We start from the raw sequence: 15,949 nt of genomic DNA on the forward strand, positions 1-15,949 counted from the left end.
TTATTTATAATTTTTCCCCCTTTTCCAGGTGTCTTTTTTTTTTTTTTTCTCCTGAATGGCCATAGTGATTAATTTTATGTGTCAATTTATGTCGGGTATTTGGTGAAACATTATTCTAGGTGTTTCTGTGAGGGTATTTTTGGATGAGGTTAACATTTATATCAGTAGACTGAGTTGAAGCAGACTGCCCTCCATAAACGTGGGTGGGCCTCAGCCAATCAGTGTATAGCCTGCGTAGAACAAAAGGCTGACCTTCTCCGAGTAAGAAAGAATCTTTCAGCCAGACAGCCTTTGAACTAGGCACTGCCTCTTGCACTTGGCAGCTTCCAGCCGTTAGACGTGAACTGCAATGTCAGCTCTGTAGATTTCGGACTTAGCCAGCATCTGTAATCACATAAGTCAGTTTCTTATAATAAGTCTCTTCATGTAATCTGTCTCTATATAATAATCTTCATACATATGTAATCTTTATATATAAAGTCTAATAATATTCTATGTAGTAAATATCTCTCTATGTATATGCATATGTAGAACCCTGACTAATACAATGGATGATAAAAACCACACAATTTTCATTGTATTTTCAACCTTTTTTTTTTTTTTTTGTGATAAATATATAGGATTGTTAGCAGAAAAATATATGTTGTGTTACTTATGAATTACATTCATGGGGCATGAGGGTGCTACAGTTATAGTTTAAAAAACTTCCTCTTATTTTACTTTTGAGATGAAATAGATTTTGAATAGATTTTGAATACAAGTTCAATTAAACGGTAAATGAAAAGAACGCTGGTGCAACTTTGATTGGGATTGCACTGAATGTGTAGATTGCTTTGGGTAGTCTTGCCATTTTAACAATATTTGTTCTTTCAATCCATGAGCATAGAATGTTTTTCCATTTCTTTGTGTCTTCTTCAATTTATTTTAATCGCTTCTCGGCCTTTTGGCTAAGATCAAGTGCAATTTCTTTCATAAGTTTTCCATAGTTTTCAGCATACAGATCTTTTACATATTTGATTAGGTTTATTCCTAAAATTTGTATGGAGCCACAAAAGACCCCGAATAGCCAAAGTAATGTTGAAAAAGAAAACCAAAGCGGAGGCATCAGCATCCTGGACTTCAGCCTCTGCTACAAAGCTATAATCCTCAAGACAGTATGGTACTGGCACAAGAACAGACATATAGACCAATGGAATAGAATACAGAGCCCAGAATTGGATGTATGAAATGTATGGCCAACTAATCTTTAACAAAGCAGCAAAGAGTATCCAATGGAAAAAAGACAGTCTCTTCAGCAAATGGTGCTGGGAGGACTGAACAGCAACACGCAGAAGAATGAAACTAGACCACTTTCTTACACCATACACAAAAATAAACTCAAAATGGATGGAAGACCTAAATGCGAGACAGGAAACCGTCAAAACCCTAGAGGAGAAAGCAGGCAACAACCTCTTTGACCTCAGCTGCAGCAACTTCTTACTCAACACGTCTCCGAAGGCAAGGGAAATAAAAGCAAAAATGAACTATTGGGACTTCATCAAGATAAAAACTTCTGCACTGCCAAGTAAACAATCAACAAAACTAAAAGGCAACCGACAGAATGGGAGAAACTATTTGCAAATGACATATCGGATAAAGGGTTAGTATCCAAGATCTATAAAGAACTTACCAAACTCAACACCCAAAAAACAAATAATCCAGTGAAGAAATGGGCAGAAGACATGAAAAGACACTTTTCCAAAGAAGACATCCAGATGGCCAACAGACACATGAAACGATGCTCAATGTCACTCCTCATCAGGGAAATACGAATCAAAGCCACACTGAGATACGACCTCACACTGGTCCGAGTAGCTAAAATGAACAACTCAGGAGACTACAGATGCTGGCGAGGATGTGGAGGAACGGGAACCCTCCTGCACTGTTGGTGGGAATGTGAACTGGTGCAGCCGCTCTGGAAAACAGTGTGGAGGGTCCTCAAAAAGCTCAAAATAGAACTACCCTATGACCCAGCTAGAAATTTACCCAAGGGATGCAGGAGTGCTGATTCATAGGGGCACATGTACCCCAATGTTTATGGCAGCACTTTCAACAATAGCCAAATATGGAAAGAGCCCAAATGTCCATCAACTGGTGAATGGATACAGAAGATGTGGTTTATATATACAAGGAAATAATACTTGGCAATGAGAAAGAATGAAATCCTGCCGTTTGCAACAACACGGATGGAACTGGAGGGTATTATGCTGAGTGAAATAAGTCAGTCAGAGAAAGACAGGTATCATATGTTTTCACTCATACGAGGAACTTGACAGAAGACCATGGGGAAAGGGAAGGGGAAAAAAATAGTTTCAAGCCGAGAGGGAAGCAAACCCATGAGACTGAAATACAGAGAACAATTGAGGGTTGATGGGGAGACGATGGAGGGGGGAAAATGGGTGACGGGCATTGAGGAAGGCACTTGGGATGAGCACTGATGAGTATGTAAGCGATGAGTCATGGGAATCTACCCCCGAAACCAAGAACACACTGTATACACTGTATGTTAGCTAACTTGACAATAAATTATATAGATAAATAAATAAATAAATACAAATAAAAAAATAGTGAATGAAAATTGAATAAATCACTTGGAATATGTTATTTAAATATTTAATATTTAAATTAAATATTTAAATAAATGTTATGTTATTTAAAAAAATAATGTAAATTATGTTTCATGATAAACTAAATCATACATACTACTATATTTAAAGTTGTAATGGTTTAGAGATTTTTATTTTTTATTTTTTTGATAAAAATTTTTTTTAATGTTTTATTTATTTTTGAGACAGAGAAAAACAGAGCATGAGCAGGAGAAGGGCAGAGAGAGAAGGAGACACAGAATCTGAAGCAGGCTCCAGGCTCTAAGCTGTCAGCACAGAGCCCGACGCAGGGTTCAAACTCATGAACTGCAAGATTGTGACCTGAGCCGAAGTCGGATGCTCAACCGACTGAGCCACCCAGGTGCCCCTAGAGATTTTTATTTTTAAGTTATCTCTCTACTCAGCGTGTGGCTGAAACCCATGACCCTGAGATCAAGAGTTTTGTGTTCTACAGACGGAGCCAGCCAGCCGCCTCTCAAGTTTTAATAGTTTAACTACAATCAGTAACTTTCACTGACTCAGAACATTAATATTTTCAGCCATTTTAAAAGTGAACATATTTTATTCATTTCACCCTTCCAAAAACTCTGACATGATTTTAAAGAGTAATTTCAGCCAAGTTCGGAAACTAAAGATTAAGGGAATTTAACAAGCTTATTTTCTCCATAGACCTAGTGTTTGAGGAACTTGATCAGAATTTGTGGCAGAACTCATACCAGTATCGTCTAGACCAGGGTTTCTTAACCTTCGCACTATTGACATTTGGGGATGGATCATTCTTCGTTGTGGGATCCTGTCTTGTGCACTGTAGAATGTTCAGTAGCACCCCGGCCTCTACCGTGTAACCTCAAGTGTAGCCACCAAAAATGTGTCCAGAGAATGTCAGAAAGCCCCTTGGGTGCGGGTGGGGGGTGCAAAATCACCCCAGTTGAGAACCCCTGGTGTAGACACATAAGGCATGAGGAAGGCTAGTCGCATAAATAAGGGACCATAGGCTAAAATAAATTTAAATAAGAGATCGTCTAATAAAAATAAAGTTTGATGAAGAAAAACAGTCGAAAACCTTGGGAGCCTACAGTGTGGGAGTGATAGCTCTTCTCCACCTTTGGCCTCCTCACATTTGACATTGTGGTTCACAGGGAGCGGATTTTGCTTTTCACCGATTTTTGCAGTGCCTCGCTACCTTGGTCGTCACCAAATTTAAAACAACCACCTACCTGAAATAAGAATATGTCAAGTGTAAAGTTCCCAATCGACCAAGCGTTGTGTTGAGCAGGCCTTGGAAGGAAGGCAGGGATGGAGCAAGGGCACTATTTCCTAAGAGTTCTGTGTTTGGTGAGGTCTGAAATGAGCTGAGAAAGTAGTCGTGTTAACTAAATTAGCATAGGTGGGAGAGAATATTGAGAGGCTCTGAGGGTCAGTTTGATGTGTCCAGTTGGCGAGGCTATCGTTCCCAGTTATTTAATCAAACGCTTATCTAGGTGTTGCTCTGAGGTATTTCATACACGTGGCTAACATGTATAATCAGCTGACTCTAAGTAAAGACTATCCCGAATAATATGGGTGGGCCTGCGCCAATCAGTTGAAAGCCTTTAACAACATTAACTGAGGTTTCCCTGGGGTGGGAAACCTTTCGCCTGTCCACAGCAGCGTCAGCTTTTGCTCCCGAGTTTCTGGCTTGCAGGCCTGCCCCGCAGGTTTTCAACTCGCCTTGCCGGCCCTCACAGTTGTTGGAATATGTATCTCTCCCTCCCCCTCCCTCTTTCGCTCCCTCCTCTGTTTCCCCTTAAGCCTTAATGCTCAAGCTGACTTACAACAGAAGAACAACCACCGTTTATTATCAAGGGACAGAGGGAAGACAGGCCTCTATCTCATTTATTCTGTCTCCTTCTGGAGTCTGGCACGTGGTGCTCAATAAGTGATGAGTTGAATGAAGCACGTCATATTAGCAATTGCTACAAACACCTCTGGGGCATCTAAAACAACATTTTAAATGTCTTTGCTGGGAAGTGGGTAATTTCTATGAAAAAGGCATCGTCTGGCTTTCAAAAAAAAAAGTATTCTCATATAAGTCACATTAAACACACTGTTGAAAATGTGGGAAACGGAAGGCGCACACACTCGCGTTCGCGATCAGAACATGACTCGTGTCAGCTTTCGGTGCATTTCCTGGAGGCTCCTCTCCTCCCGAACCCCCACCCCGTGCAAATGTTTTTGTGCAGAGGCAGTCACGCTGTGTTTAAAATTTCTCCCAGCTTCCTCTCTTGATACGACTGAATCTTCATAAATCTCATTTTCTCTTTGTTTATTTAGTTTTCTGTTGACAAAAGCAAAATCGATTAGCGCTCATTAATAAGATGTAACTTTGTGGGGCCCTTTCAGATGCGCGACCTTTTCCACGGGCTCTCTTTTTATCCTGCAAACAGGCATAGGGCAAGTCTTTTCATCCCCGGGCTACAGATGAGGAAGCTGGCCTGGGAGTCCCTCAAGAGCTTGTCCAGTCTGCCCGATGGCAGGCCTTCTGAAAAATACGCTCCTTCTCCTTTGCCACGCAGTCTTGTTTTGCTTGTTTTACGCCATCTTCTCTTTCGTGGCTAACGGGACTGATGGGTTGAGAGAGCACTCCTGTTCATCTTGTTCTGTGAGAAAGAACGTGCAAAGGCTCAGTAGCTCGTTCCATATCGTATCGTATGGTGTCAGTATTTTCCCGAAACTTGACAAGTGAAGCGCGCCTTTTTTCTTTAGGGGCGTGACGATTCCTGTTTTACTTCAATTTCTGTTTTCAAGTTTAGGTCACATCCCAATGATATTTACTGAGGAAAAGTGAACTCTGGAGAGCCACGGTTTTAGGCTTCGGGCTAGTCGCTGGTAGCCATCCCACTCGACATCCACGTAATCGGATACGTACTTACGATGGACAGACAAAAGTGCCACATCATCACCCAACTCCATTGGAAGGGCGCAAAGTAAAATGGGTAGCTGAGTGCATAAATAAGTACAATTCAGCTACGATTAAAGAAATGCTCAGAGATTAAGAATGAGCACAGCAAGCTGAATCTCTTTTTCACATGAAGAAGTAACTCCGAATACAGCATTCTCTCCATTGGGGGTATACTCAGAAATACTAAGGAACTTCTGCTGTTTTGCTGTGTCCTGAAGCAAATCGTGCCACATTAGAATAAACAATTCCCTTACATTAAATATATTACATGAAAAAAATAAACAAACAATTCCCAGATATGGCTGATTAAAATCGCATGTGATCACATTATAGCACGAAAACATGATTTTACTTCCTTTGCCCTCAAGGAGCTCACATGTACTGCAAATAATAATGCCCCCCCCCCAGCATTAACTGTCTGTGGTGATGTCGTGTGCTGAGCGTGGCTCTAGTTTTGAGTTTTCTTTGAACCCACGCTGTGTAACTATTCTTGAGTCTCGCACACAAGCTGATATTAACTGTGCTGCTTCTGGGTTTGACCAGTTTATGACTAAGACTTGCTCTCCTCCCCTCTCCGATTTCTAAAAGAATTGCACTGATGCTGGGAGAGGATTTCTGACCATAGGGACTTCCTGAATCTCCTTCAGAGAATACCACGTAAGTGTTGCCGGCTACCACGCCAGAGACCAGCTCAGCTTAATAGCAGCTACTCTGCCACAGCAACAGGGGCTTTGTCGAATCGCAGAAGCTATCTAGAAGGTACTTAAAGATGGTGTACATTCCACTTCTTCGAAAGGTCAGCTTGGGAAACCTGTCTAGAGAGATAGTAAGGATAAACATATCCTCCCAGCTCTGTAATATCGAGAAGCCAGCATGGTTCTCTAGAGGTAAGTTTACATACCAGCATAATTCATGAAATTAATGTGCCGGGAGGTTCATAAAGGGTACAGTTTTACTGCTGTGTGTGTGTGTGTGTGTGTGTGTGTGTGTGTGTGTGTGTCTCCTTAGAAAATTTTGGGATGTTACTATTATTTTTTAAGTTAATTTATTTAAATTCAAATGAGTTAACATACAGTGTAGTCTTGGCTTCAGGAGGAGAACCCGGTGATTCATCTCTTACACACGACACCCATTGCTCATCCCAACACGTGTCCTCCTTAGTGCCCACCACCCTTTTAGCCCGGCCCCCCACCCACCTCCCCTCCAGCAACCCCTCAGTTTGTTCTCTATATTTAAGAGTCTCTTATGGTTTGTCCCCCTCTCTGTTTTCTATTTGTTTGTGTGTTTTTGTTTTTTGTTTTGATTTTGCATTTCTTCCAATCAGTAACCCGGTGGAAAAATGCTGTCTGTGGTGAATGTTTCATAAGTGCTGTAAACCCGCCTTTATGAAGATCTCAGGTGATTCACCAATAACCTGAAATCAGCCTGAATCTGTGTGCATTCAAGCATTCTTGTAAGCGGACACTAACAAACGTGAGTCCGTTGTTGGAGACTATGCTGTGTAGCCTGGCAAATAAGCTCCCATTTGTTTTCATGTCCTTCATATAGAGGGACTGCAGACAAGCCAGGTCTCGGAAGAACGGAGGAGAACCCTCCTCCCTTCCCCGTGGGTGGTTGTGCCCAACGGGTGTGGCTTCAGAGATGTCCCGCCGAGTCGGGTACCCTAGTTTACCCTATGCCACGGACCTGGTAAACATTGGGATAGTGGATGTGTCACACCCTCGAAAACTACAAAACATCATGACATATAAGGTAGAATCCTTATCGTAATAATCCTGTCATCTTCAGAAATAAAATGTGAAACTTCTGCTTGTGGATACTGTGCAGTTACCTGAGGCCGGCCAGTAACTCTACTGTAACAACTAGGAAGAACTAGAGAAATTACAAAAATGAATCTGGAAAGGCGCCCCTGGGTTGTGGAAGAAATGAGTAGTAGATGAACTAAGATCACAGAGAGAGAGAAGTTGTTTGCAGGTAAGCTGCAGACCCACAGATGTTTTTGGTCCTGGTGACATTTATTGATTCTGGGCACAGGTTGAGGATCAGGCGTGGCTCGGGCAGGGGGTCCTTGTAAAGGTAAGAGAAACCAACAAAGCTCTAACCAACTGGGGCCCTAGTGTGAAAATATTACAAACTTGAGGGGCTTCACCCTCAAAGCTGGTTTTCTCCACAGGACGTTTGCTGAGTTCTCAGGGTTCATAGGATGCGGGGAAGTGAAGCTGAAAGTTTCTAAGGGGCAAATGAAACCTCCCACAGGCTTATGTTCTTAAAAAGCAAGATGCCTCTGGGGGATCGGGCCGCTTCAAGCACATGGCTGTTTCTTCCTGGCCTTAAGGCGTTTGCCAGATTTTGGGATTCCTGGGTTAAGCGTCGGACTTCAGTTCAGGTCATGATCTCACGGTTCGTGAGTTAGGGCCCCACTTCGGGCTCTGTGTTGACAGCTCGGAGCCTGGAGCCTGTTTCCGATTCGGTGTTTCCCTCTCTCTCTGCACCGCCCCCCCCCCCCAAATAAACATTAAAAAAAAAGACTTTTGCCAGATTTTGAAGCTTTGTAAGGGTGAGGAACCTGGAAAGTTGGTTTGAAAATGTCTGAACTCTTCTAGAGTTGAGGAAACAGACACCCCCTGGGCTCTCCATCAGAAGTAGGGAGGGCTATACTCAAGGAACTGGGTGAACCAAAGATCTGTAGAGTCTTACTAAAACTGCAACCCAGCCCCAGCCCAGTTCAATTATTGATTGGATTCACATGATCAGCCACTCATATCTAAGAAGAAAAGGGACACGCTCTCTAGTGGAATATAGCATCAGCAGGAACTTACATATTTCTAAATATCTGCCATACAATCAATAATATCTAGACATGCATGGATATAAATTAATATAGGTTGTACAAAAGAAAACATTTTCTAGATGTTTTCTCCCACTCTAAAGAGATTTTGATGTAAATGGAAAAGCAACTATTTATTTATTTTTAAGTCAGTTTTTTTTAAGTTTATTTATTTTGAGAGAGACAGAGCGAGTGAGGGAGGAGCAGAGAGAGGGAGAGAGAGAGAGAATCCCAAACAGGCTCTGAGCACAGAGTCAGACTTGGGGCTCAAACTCATGAAACTGTGAGATCATGAACTGAGCTGAAACCAAGAGTCAGCTTCTTAACTGACTGAGCCACCCAGGCGACCCAGAAAAGCAACTGTTGAATAAAAGTATGACGTTTATGTTAGTAGGTAGATAATTGGAATGAGATGCCTCTTCTTTTTCACTCATCCTTTACTTCATTTGATATATGACTTCCAGAAATGTCAGTCACACCTCTGATATTATTTTATGCTTCTTAATGTAACTTTATTTTATACTTTTTCTGTTCTTCCTATGTCTTATGTTTTTAGGTACTTATTAAATATTAGAAACTTGGCAATTAAAAAGCATCAAGCTATAAGAAATGAAGTAGATAGATGTTCCGTTAAATTTAGCATTCTTATTAATGATAACCAAAGGCAGAGTTAGGAAAAAAAATAGAGAAGAGGATATAGACAGATAACTCAGTGGGAATCTGGTTACAAATTAATCTTAAACTGCAAAGAATTAGGAGTGGAGAACGCAGACTTTTGCGTTGGAAGGTCCGTGTTAGGATCCTGCTTCATCGCTGTTCAGCTGTGTGACTTCAGTCAAGTGTCTTAACCCCTCTAAGCCTTAGTTTCTTCAACCCTAACAAGCAGAGGTAATAATGTCGAATTTGTAGTGTAATGAAGTTTTAAATGAAATAGGGCAAGTGACATTCTTGGCGTGTATTGAGCGGTAACTATTATTGTTGCTGTTGTTACTTATCCCCCATCCATATTCTAAAAGTGGGGGTGGGGGGAAGTAGAGAAAGAGGCAAGAAAAAGAAGTAAGATGAGTTATGCTGGAGTGACCAAAAGGAAAGTGGAGAGGCATGGGAACGGAGAGGTAAACAAGGAGGGGAGGTTACGGCAGGAAGTTGGGCAGCTTTGCAGGCCGTGAGAATGAACTCGGAGCGGAAGGTGGGACATTTTGAACCGGCAACGTGATCGAATATTGGGACAGTTATAAGTGAAGAAAGCCCTAGGACTTTGCCGGTCACATTTTATGATAGGAGAAACCAGGAGAGGCAGAAAGGTAAAAGGAACCGGGAAAATGCTGAACACTGCTAAGGACACACAAGAATTGTCCTGAAAGAGACGGAAAGGAGCAGCATCTGGAGATTGGCTCTATTACATTTTCAGAGATGTGTTATTTCACGAACCTGGGTCGTGTGCAGAAAAGTCTTCCCTGATCACATTTTCTGCAGCTCCTCCCAAGACCAGGTGCTGTACTTCCATTCCTTCCAAAGAGGAATATGTAATTACGTAAAAAAGTTAAGCCGCGCTTATGTTTTTGTAAAGAAACGCTACATTTGTGTGGTTCAAGATGGTAAGAAAGTGTATGCAGTGAAAATTCTCCCTCCTATTCATTGTCCCCTAGGTATATGATATTCAGCAGACAAGCAAAGCTATTGTCTTTGTTTCTTATATATATTTCTAGAGATATTATTTATATGTATTAATATAAAGGTTTTCCTTTAGGACATAAATGATGCCATAACACATATACTATTCTGGACTGTATTTTTCTCTTCAACAGTATTCTTTGGAGTTTAGTCCATGGTAGCATACAAAAACCTTCCCTATTTTTTTTTTTCCTTTACCAAGCTGCTTGAGATTTTATTTTATGGAATTATTAAAAAAAATTTTTTTTGATGTTTATTTATTTTTGACAGAGACAGAGACCGAGACCGAGACCGAGACCGAGACAGAGCATGAGCGGGGGAAGGGCAGAAAGAGAGGGAGACACAGAATCTGAAAGAGGCTCCAAGCTCTGAGCTGTCAGCACAGAGCCTGACACGGGGCTCGAGCTCACAGACTGTGAGATCATGACCTGAGCCGAAGTTGGACGCTCAACCGACTGAGCCACCCAGGCGCCCCTATGGAATTATTTTAATTCATGTAACCAGTCATTCATTTTTTAAACTTTATTTATTTTGAGAGAGAGTGTGCATGCATGCTTCTGAGTCGGGGAGAGAGTGGCGCAGAGCCCCACGTGGGGCTCAGTCTCACGTACCCTGAGATCATGACCTGAGCCAAAACCAAGAATCAGACACCCAACTGACTGAGACACCCAGATGCCCCATAACCTGTTCCTGATGGACACATGAACTGTTTCCAGTCTTTTGCGACTACAAAGAGTGCTACGGTGAGGAATCTTGTGCACACAGGATTTTGTACATGTGTATATAGATACTGAAGATAAATTTCCAGAAGAGAGATTGTTGAGTCAAAGGATCTGTGCAGTTGTGATATATAAGTAGATATTATCAAAAGTGCCCTTCCTCAAGGCTGTGACAACTTCATCTCCACAGTGGTATATGAGAGCATCTGAATTCCCCAAACTCTTAACACAGTATTTTATATTATTTTTTAAATAGTTGTCAAATTATAGCAAAAATGGTATATCTGCAGTTTTATTTTACATTTCTTTTATTATAAATGGAATTGAAACTATTTACTAATGTTTAAGAACCATTTGTATTTTCTGTAAACTATTCTATCGTTAGTATTTTTCTTTTGTCCCCCCAACACTTTAAATATGTCATTCCACTCTCCTCTTGCTTGCATGGTTTCTGAAGAAAAGTCCAATGTGATTCTTTTCTTTGTTCCCCTATAGGGAGGATTCCCTGCCCCCCCTCTAGTCTTTTTCAAGATTTTCTCTTTGTCTTTGTCTACACTGTAGACATGGATATATGTTGAGCGTGAGGTACACTGTACATTTTTTTGGGTTTGTCCTACTTACTGTTCTCTGACCTTCCTAGATCTGTGGCTTAGAGTCTGTCATTAAGTTTGGAAATTTCTGAAATGTTATCTCTTCAAATATTTCTTCTGTGTTTCTCTCTTTTTTCTCCTTCTAGTATTCCAATTACATGTGTGATACTTCCTTTGTCGTTTTCCCACAGTTCCTGGATATTCTGTTCCATTGTTTTCTTTCTTTTATCTCCGCGTTTCAATTTGAGGAGTTGGTATTGACATATATTCCGAGCTCACTGGTTCCTTCCTTGACTGTGTTCAGTGCCCTGCTGAACCCATCAAAGGCCTTCTTCATTTGTGTTGCAGTGTTTCGGATTTCTCGCACTTCCCGTAGATTCTCCCCTTTACCTTTCTCTTTTCTGCTTTCATCACCTATTGGTTCTTGCATGTTATCCACTTTTTCCATTACAGACCTTAACCTATTTTTAATTTTTTTTTTCCAACGTTTTTTATTTATTTTTGGGACAGAGAGAGACAGAGCATGAACGGGGGAGGGGCAGAGAGAGAGGGAGACACAGAATCGGAAACAGGTTCCAGGCTCTGAGCCATCAGCCCAGAGCCCGACGCGGGGCTCGAACCCACGGACCGTGAGATCGTGACCTGGCTGAAGTCGGACGCTTAACCGACTGCGCCACCCAGGCGCCCCGAGACCTTAACCTATTAATGATGTTTTTTTCAAAAAAATTTGTAACGTTTATTTGTGAGAGACAGAGCACAAGCGAGGGAGGGGCAGAGAGAGAGGGAGACACAGAATCCAAAGCAGGCTCCAGGCTCTGAGCTGTCAGCACAGAGGCCAGTGTGGGGCTCAAACCCACGAACCTGTGAAGATCATGACTTGAGCCAAGGACGGATGCTTAACTGACTGAACCACCAGGTGCCCCTAGTGATGGTTGTTTCAAATTCCTGGTGTGATAATTCCAAAACTTCTAACTCTTACTTTGTCTTTGTACACTGTGCTTTTTTTTTTTTTTAACCTTTTAACCTTTTTGTGGAAAGCTGGATATGATGTATTGGGTAAAAATTACTTAGGTAGACAAGGCTTTTGTGTGAGATTTTATATTTATCTGGCCAAGAGTTAGGCTGTTTTTACTGTTTGCAGTTGCTGTGGGGTCAGGGACTAAAATTTCTTCCGGTGTCTTTTTCATCTCCCTTGTTTTATCTGGGAGGCTTCCTAAATAAGGTCTGAGTCTTGCCGTTCTTGTAGCTCTAATAATCCCTGTATTATGCTGGAGCCCTCTGGGTGTCGTGGAAAGATGTAGAGGCAGGGGAAGTGTTCTCTAGTCCTATGACTAGGTCTCAGTCTTTTAGGAATCCCGAACTGGGTATTTCCTTTTCCCCACAGTGAGGGCTAGAGGGGGCTGGAGGGAATGATGACTTCCCCGTCTTTACATGTCAGACTAGAAAACAGAAGTCATATTTTTCTTATTGATTTATAGGAGCTCTTTATATATTAGGGAAATGAGTTCTTTATCTTGATATGAGATGGACATTTTTTCCATTTTGCCATTTATCTTCCGAATTTGTGTTTTCCCTCCATGCAGTCAAACAATGTTTTGTCTGTGGTAGAATTTGTCATTATTCCTTTTCGGGCATTTGGATTCTGTGATACAATTAGTAAGAACTTCACTACTGAGATTATGAAGGAATTCTTCCATTGTTTCTTTTACTATTTGTTATGGTTTTATTTTTTAATATTGAAATATTTGCTCCATTTAGGTTTTATCCTCACGTAAAGTGTGAGGAATAGATATTACTTATTTTTTCCCAGCTGTCTATTCAGTTGTTTCAAAACCATTTGCTCAATAGTTCATTCCCCACCTCCCCTGATTGCTTATCATGTATTAAATTATCCTATGTATTCAGGTCTATTTCTGTGATTTCTATTCGGTGTCATTGCTTTATCTATATGACAACACTACTCTCTGTTTTGAGTGTTATAGCTTTAAAATATTTAAAAATATTGTATGGCTAGTTACCTTCTCATTTTTCTTGTCAATTTCAAACATTTTTTTGGTCAATTTAAAATGAATTTTCTATATTAACTTTAGCATCCGAGTTTCTAATTAAAAAACATATTGGGTTTTTTTTTGTGTGTTCATGTTAAGTTTTTAGATTAATTTAGGAATGATTATGTATTTATGAAATTGAGTTTTTTCAATCCGAGAACACTACCTGCCTTTCTATTTGTTTAGTTCTTCTTTTGTGTCCCTAGAGAGCTTTAAATGTGTCTCTTCATGCAGACCTTGCACATTTTTGTTAATTGTATTCCTGGAAATTTATCTTTCTTGTTCCCCCCGTATTGTAACCACGGCCTTTATTCCTTCATTATGTCTTTTAACTAGTTGTTCTTGTATACATCTAAGCAATTTACTTCTGTGTAAATTTCTTTTTTATATTTATATGTATTTAATGCAAACATGCCATTTATAAAAATTTATAATATATGTATATATGTGCATATATGGCTATGCTAGTATATGCTTATTATATGCACAGTATAGTGTGCATATAGTATATGCTCGTATATGCTTATTATACTAGAGGGTCATATACTTGGCACCATCACTTGTTAGCACTGTGGCAATAGGCATGTTACTTAATCTTTAGAAGTCCGTTTTTTCATGTGTAAAATGGGATAAGAGTACCTATCTCATACGGCGATTTTGAAAGTTAAAAGGGTAAAACACAAAAGCACTTAGTAGTGTGGAACACAGCAAGCAGCCAATACATGTTGGCTCCAATAGTTCTGTCCTCTTACCGTTGAAGCTTACCTGTAGTCCACCAGGGTCAGAATAGGAACTGACTTCAACCTTCCCACACACTCCTCTCCACTCCACACTCCTCGCAATTTCCAAACCGGAGCCCTTGACTGAAGGGCTGTAGAGGAGGCGGGGAGAGTGCGGGAAATGGAGATGGGAGGGTGGAGGCCCAGTTACACCTTTATTGTAGGGAAGGAATGAAAGCATTCCATGGTGATGTGCGTTTGGGGGTCCAAGGAAGTCAGGAGGAGGGGACATGTGTTAATGAAGAAAGCAGTAGAGGTGGGCAGAGCGCTCTTTCCAGCGGTCACCTGAAATTTGTAGGGACTTGATTATACCTTACAGGCCATTGTTTACATCCATGTGTCATAAACTCACCCCGGGCCCACGAAAGGGGTGTCAGCAATCACGGGGAGCAGATCTCGGTGGGGCAGAGAGGGTTGGGGAAGCTGTTTCCAGATCTGCTGCCCCCTATCTTAGTGCTCATTTCTCTTCTTGGCTCTCTTCACTTACCTCATCATTTATTCCCATCGGGGTCTAAGCACTAAATGATCAGCAGAAGAGACGGATGAAGAGAAAACCAGAGGGATTAAAATATTCTGAGAAGAGACAGCCTGAGAGAGCACTGCGATGGGAATCCATAATAGTATTTGCTGCATATCTCATGGGCAGAAATGTGGGGGGAAGGACATTAGGACTAGCCTAATGATAGCCCTTAAGTGTCTATTGTTTGCTGCCTGTTTTATATGCATTTTTGCTTTTATTCCTAACAACAGTCTTCCAAGGCAGGTGTTATTAAGCCAATTACACCACGTGTGTGGAAAGCAAGGCCTCATTCCTCTTGGAGTTGGGCATCTATGTACCAATTGAAAAATACTTCTAAAACCTACGCACACAGGCGTGGACCCAGGAGCTCATGACCGTGGCGCAGCTGGAGGGGAATCGTGAGGAAGCCGGCCAGACACGGCCGGTGGAGTGGGTTCTGGCGAAAATGGGCCGCGACCCACGGAAGGAAAGGGATGATCGCCTTAACTGTAACGGGAAAGCAGGACCAAACAGAGGGGAAGGCACCTTGACCCGCACGTTGACGGCGCAAGGAAGGGGCGGAGGCTTCCTGCGGCTCGAGTTCGGTGTGCAGATGAAGTGTGGGTTCGTCCGCTGCAGTAGCGGAGCGACGCCGGGAGCACGCTGCTCCTCGGCGGGGAAGCGCTCCGTCAGCTACTTAGCCCCGGCTCCCACCGCCGCATCCTTTTTAAAGTGACAGTCACGAGGCTGCAGGATTCGGAAGCGGAAATGGTCTTTGCTCATTGGCTCACCATCTAAACTCGGACCGAAAGAATGTGGTTGGGGACAGCTGGCGGAAACTGTCCCAGGCCGGTCTTCAGGGGAAGCGTCCACGTGCTGCTCATGGCCTCCCTCACCGAGCGTCTGGCCCCCTCTCCCCCCGCCCCCGCCCGCCTGTCTCCCTTCATCAGCTTCTGCTGGCAAAGTAACCCACCCGGCACACGGGGCCCGCGCGGCCCAGGGACGGCCCCGCGTGAGCCGGCGCTGCTGGCTGCCTCCGTGCTGGATGCCGGCCACTCGGGTGGTTTATGAGAAGTGACACTTCCTCCCCGGCTTCTTGAGCAGTTACCGTGAAAGCCCACCGTCGACGTGACCGCCGTCAATGCCGCGGGGCAGGGCTCTGGTGCTTCCTAAACACGTAAGCACGACGCACGGAGTCGGCCCGCGGACACCCAATGACCTGGGACT

General features: G+C 42.4%; 1 long non-coding RNA gene across 1 annotated transcript; it reads left to right on the forward strand.

Annotated features, from left to right (window-relative positions):
- Positions 1 to 2,998: 2,998 nt before the first annotated feature.
- Positions 2,999 to 10,377, forward strand: LOC121012730 (uncharacterized). The gene is made up of 3 exons (XR_005782259.1): positions 2,999 to 6,473; positions 6,911 to 7,059; positions 10,358 to 10,377. It is a non-coding gene; the product is annotated as an uncharacterized LOC121012730 (long non-coding RNA).
- Positions 10,378 to 15,949: the final 5,572 nt, after the last annotated feature.

This window comes from Herpailurus yagouaroundi, unplaced genomic scaffold, assembly GCF_014898765.1.
Source record: "Herpailurus yagouaroundi ecotype Mexico unplaced genomic scaffold, PumYag 197, whole genome shotgun sequence".
NCBI classification, from domain to species: domain Eukaryota; kingdom Metazoa; phylum Chordata; class Mammalia; order Carnivora; family Felidae; genus Herpailurus; species Herpailurus yagouaroundi.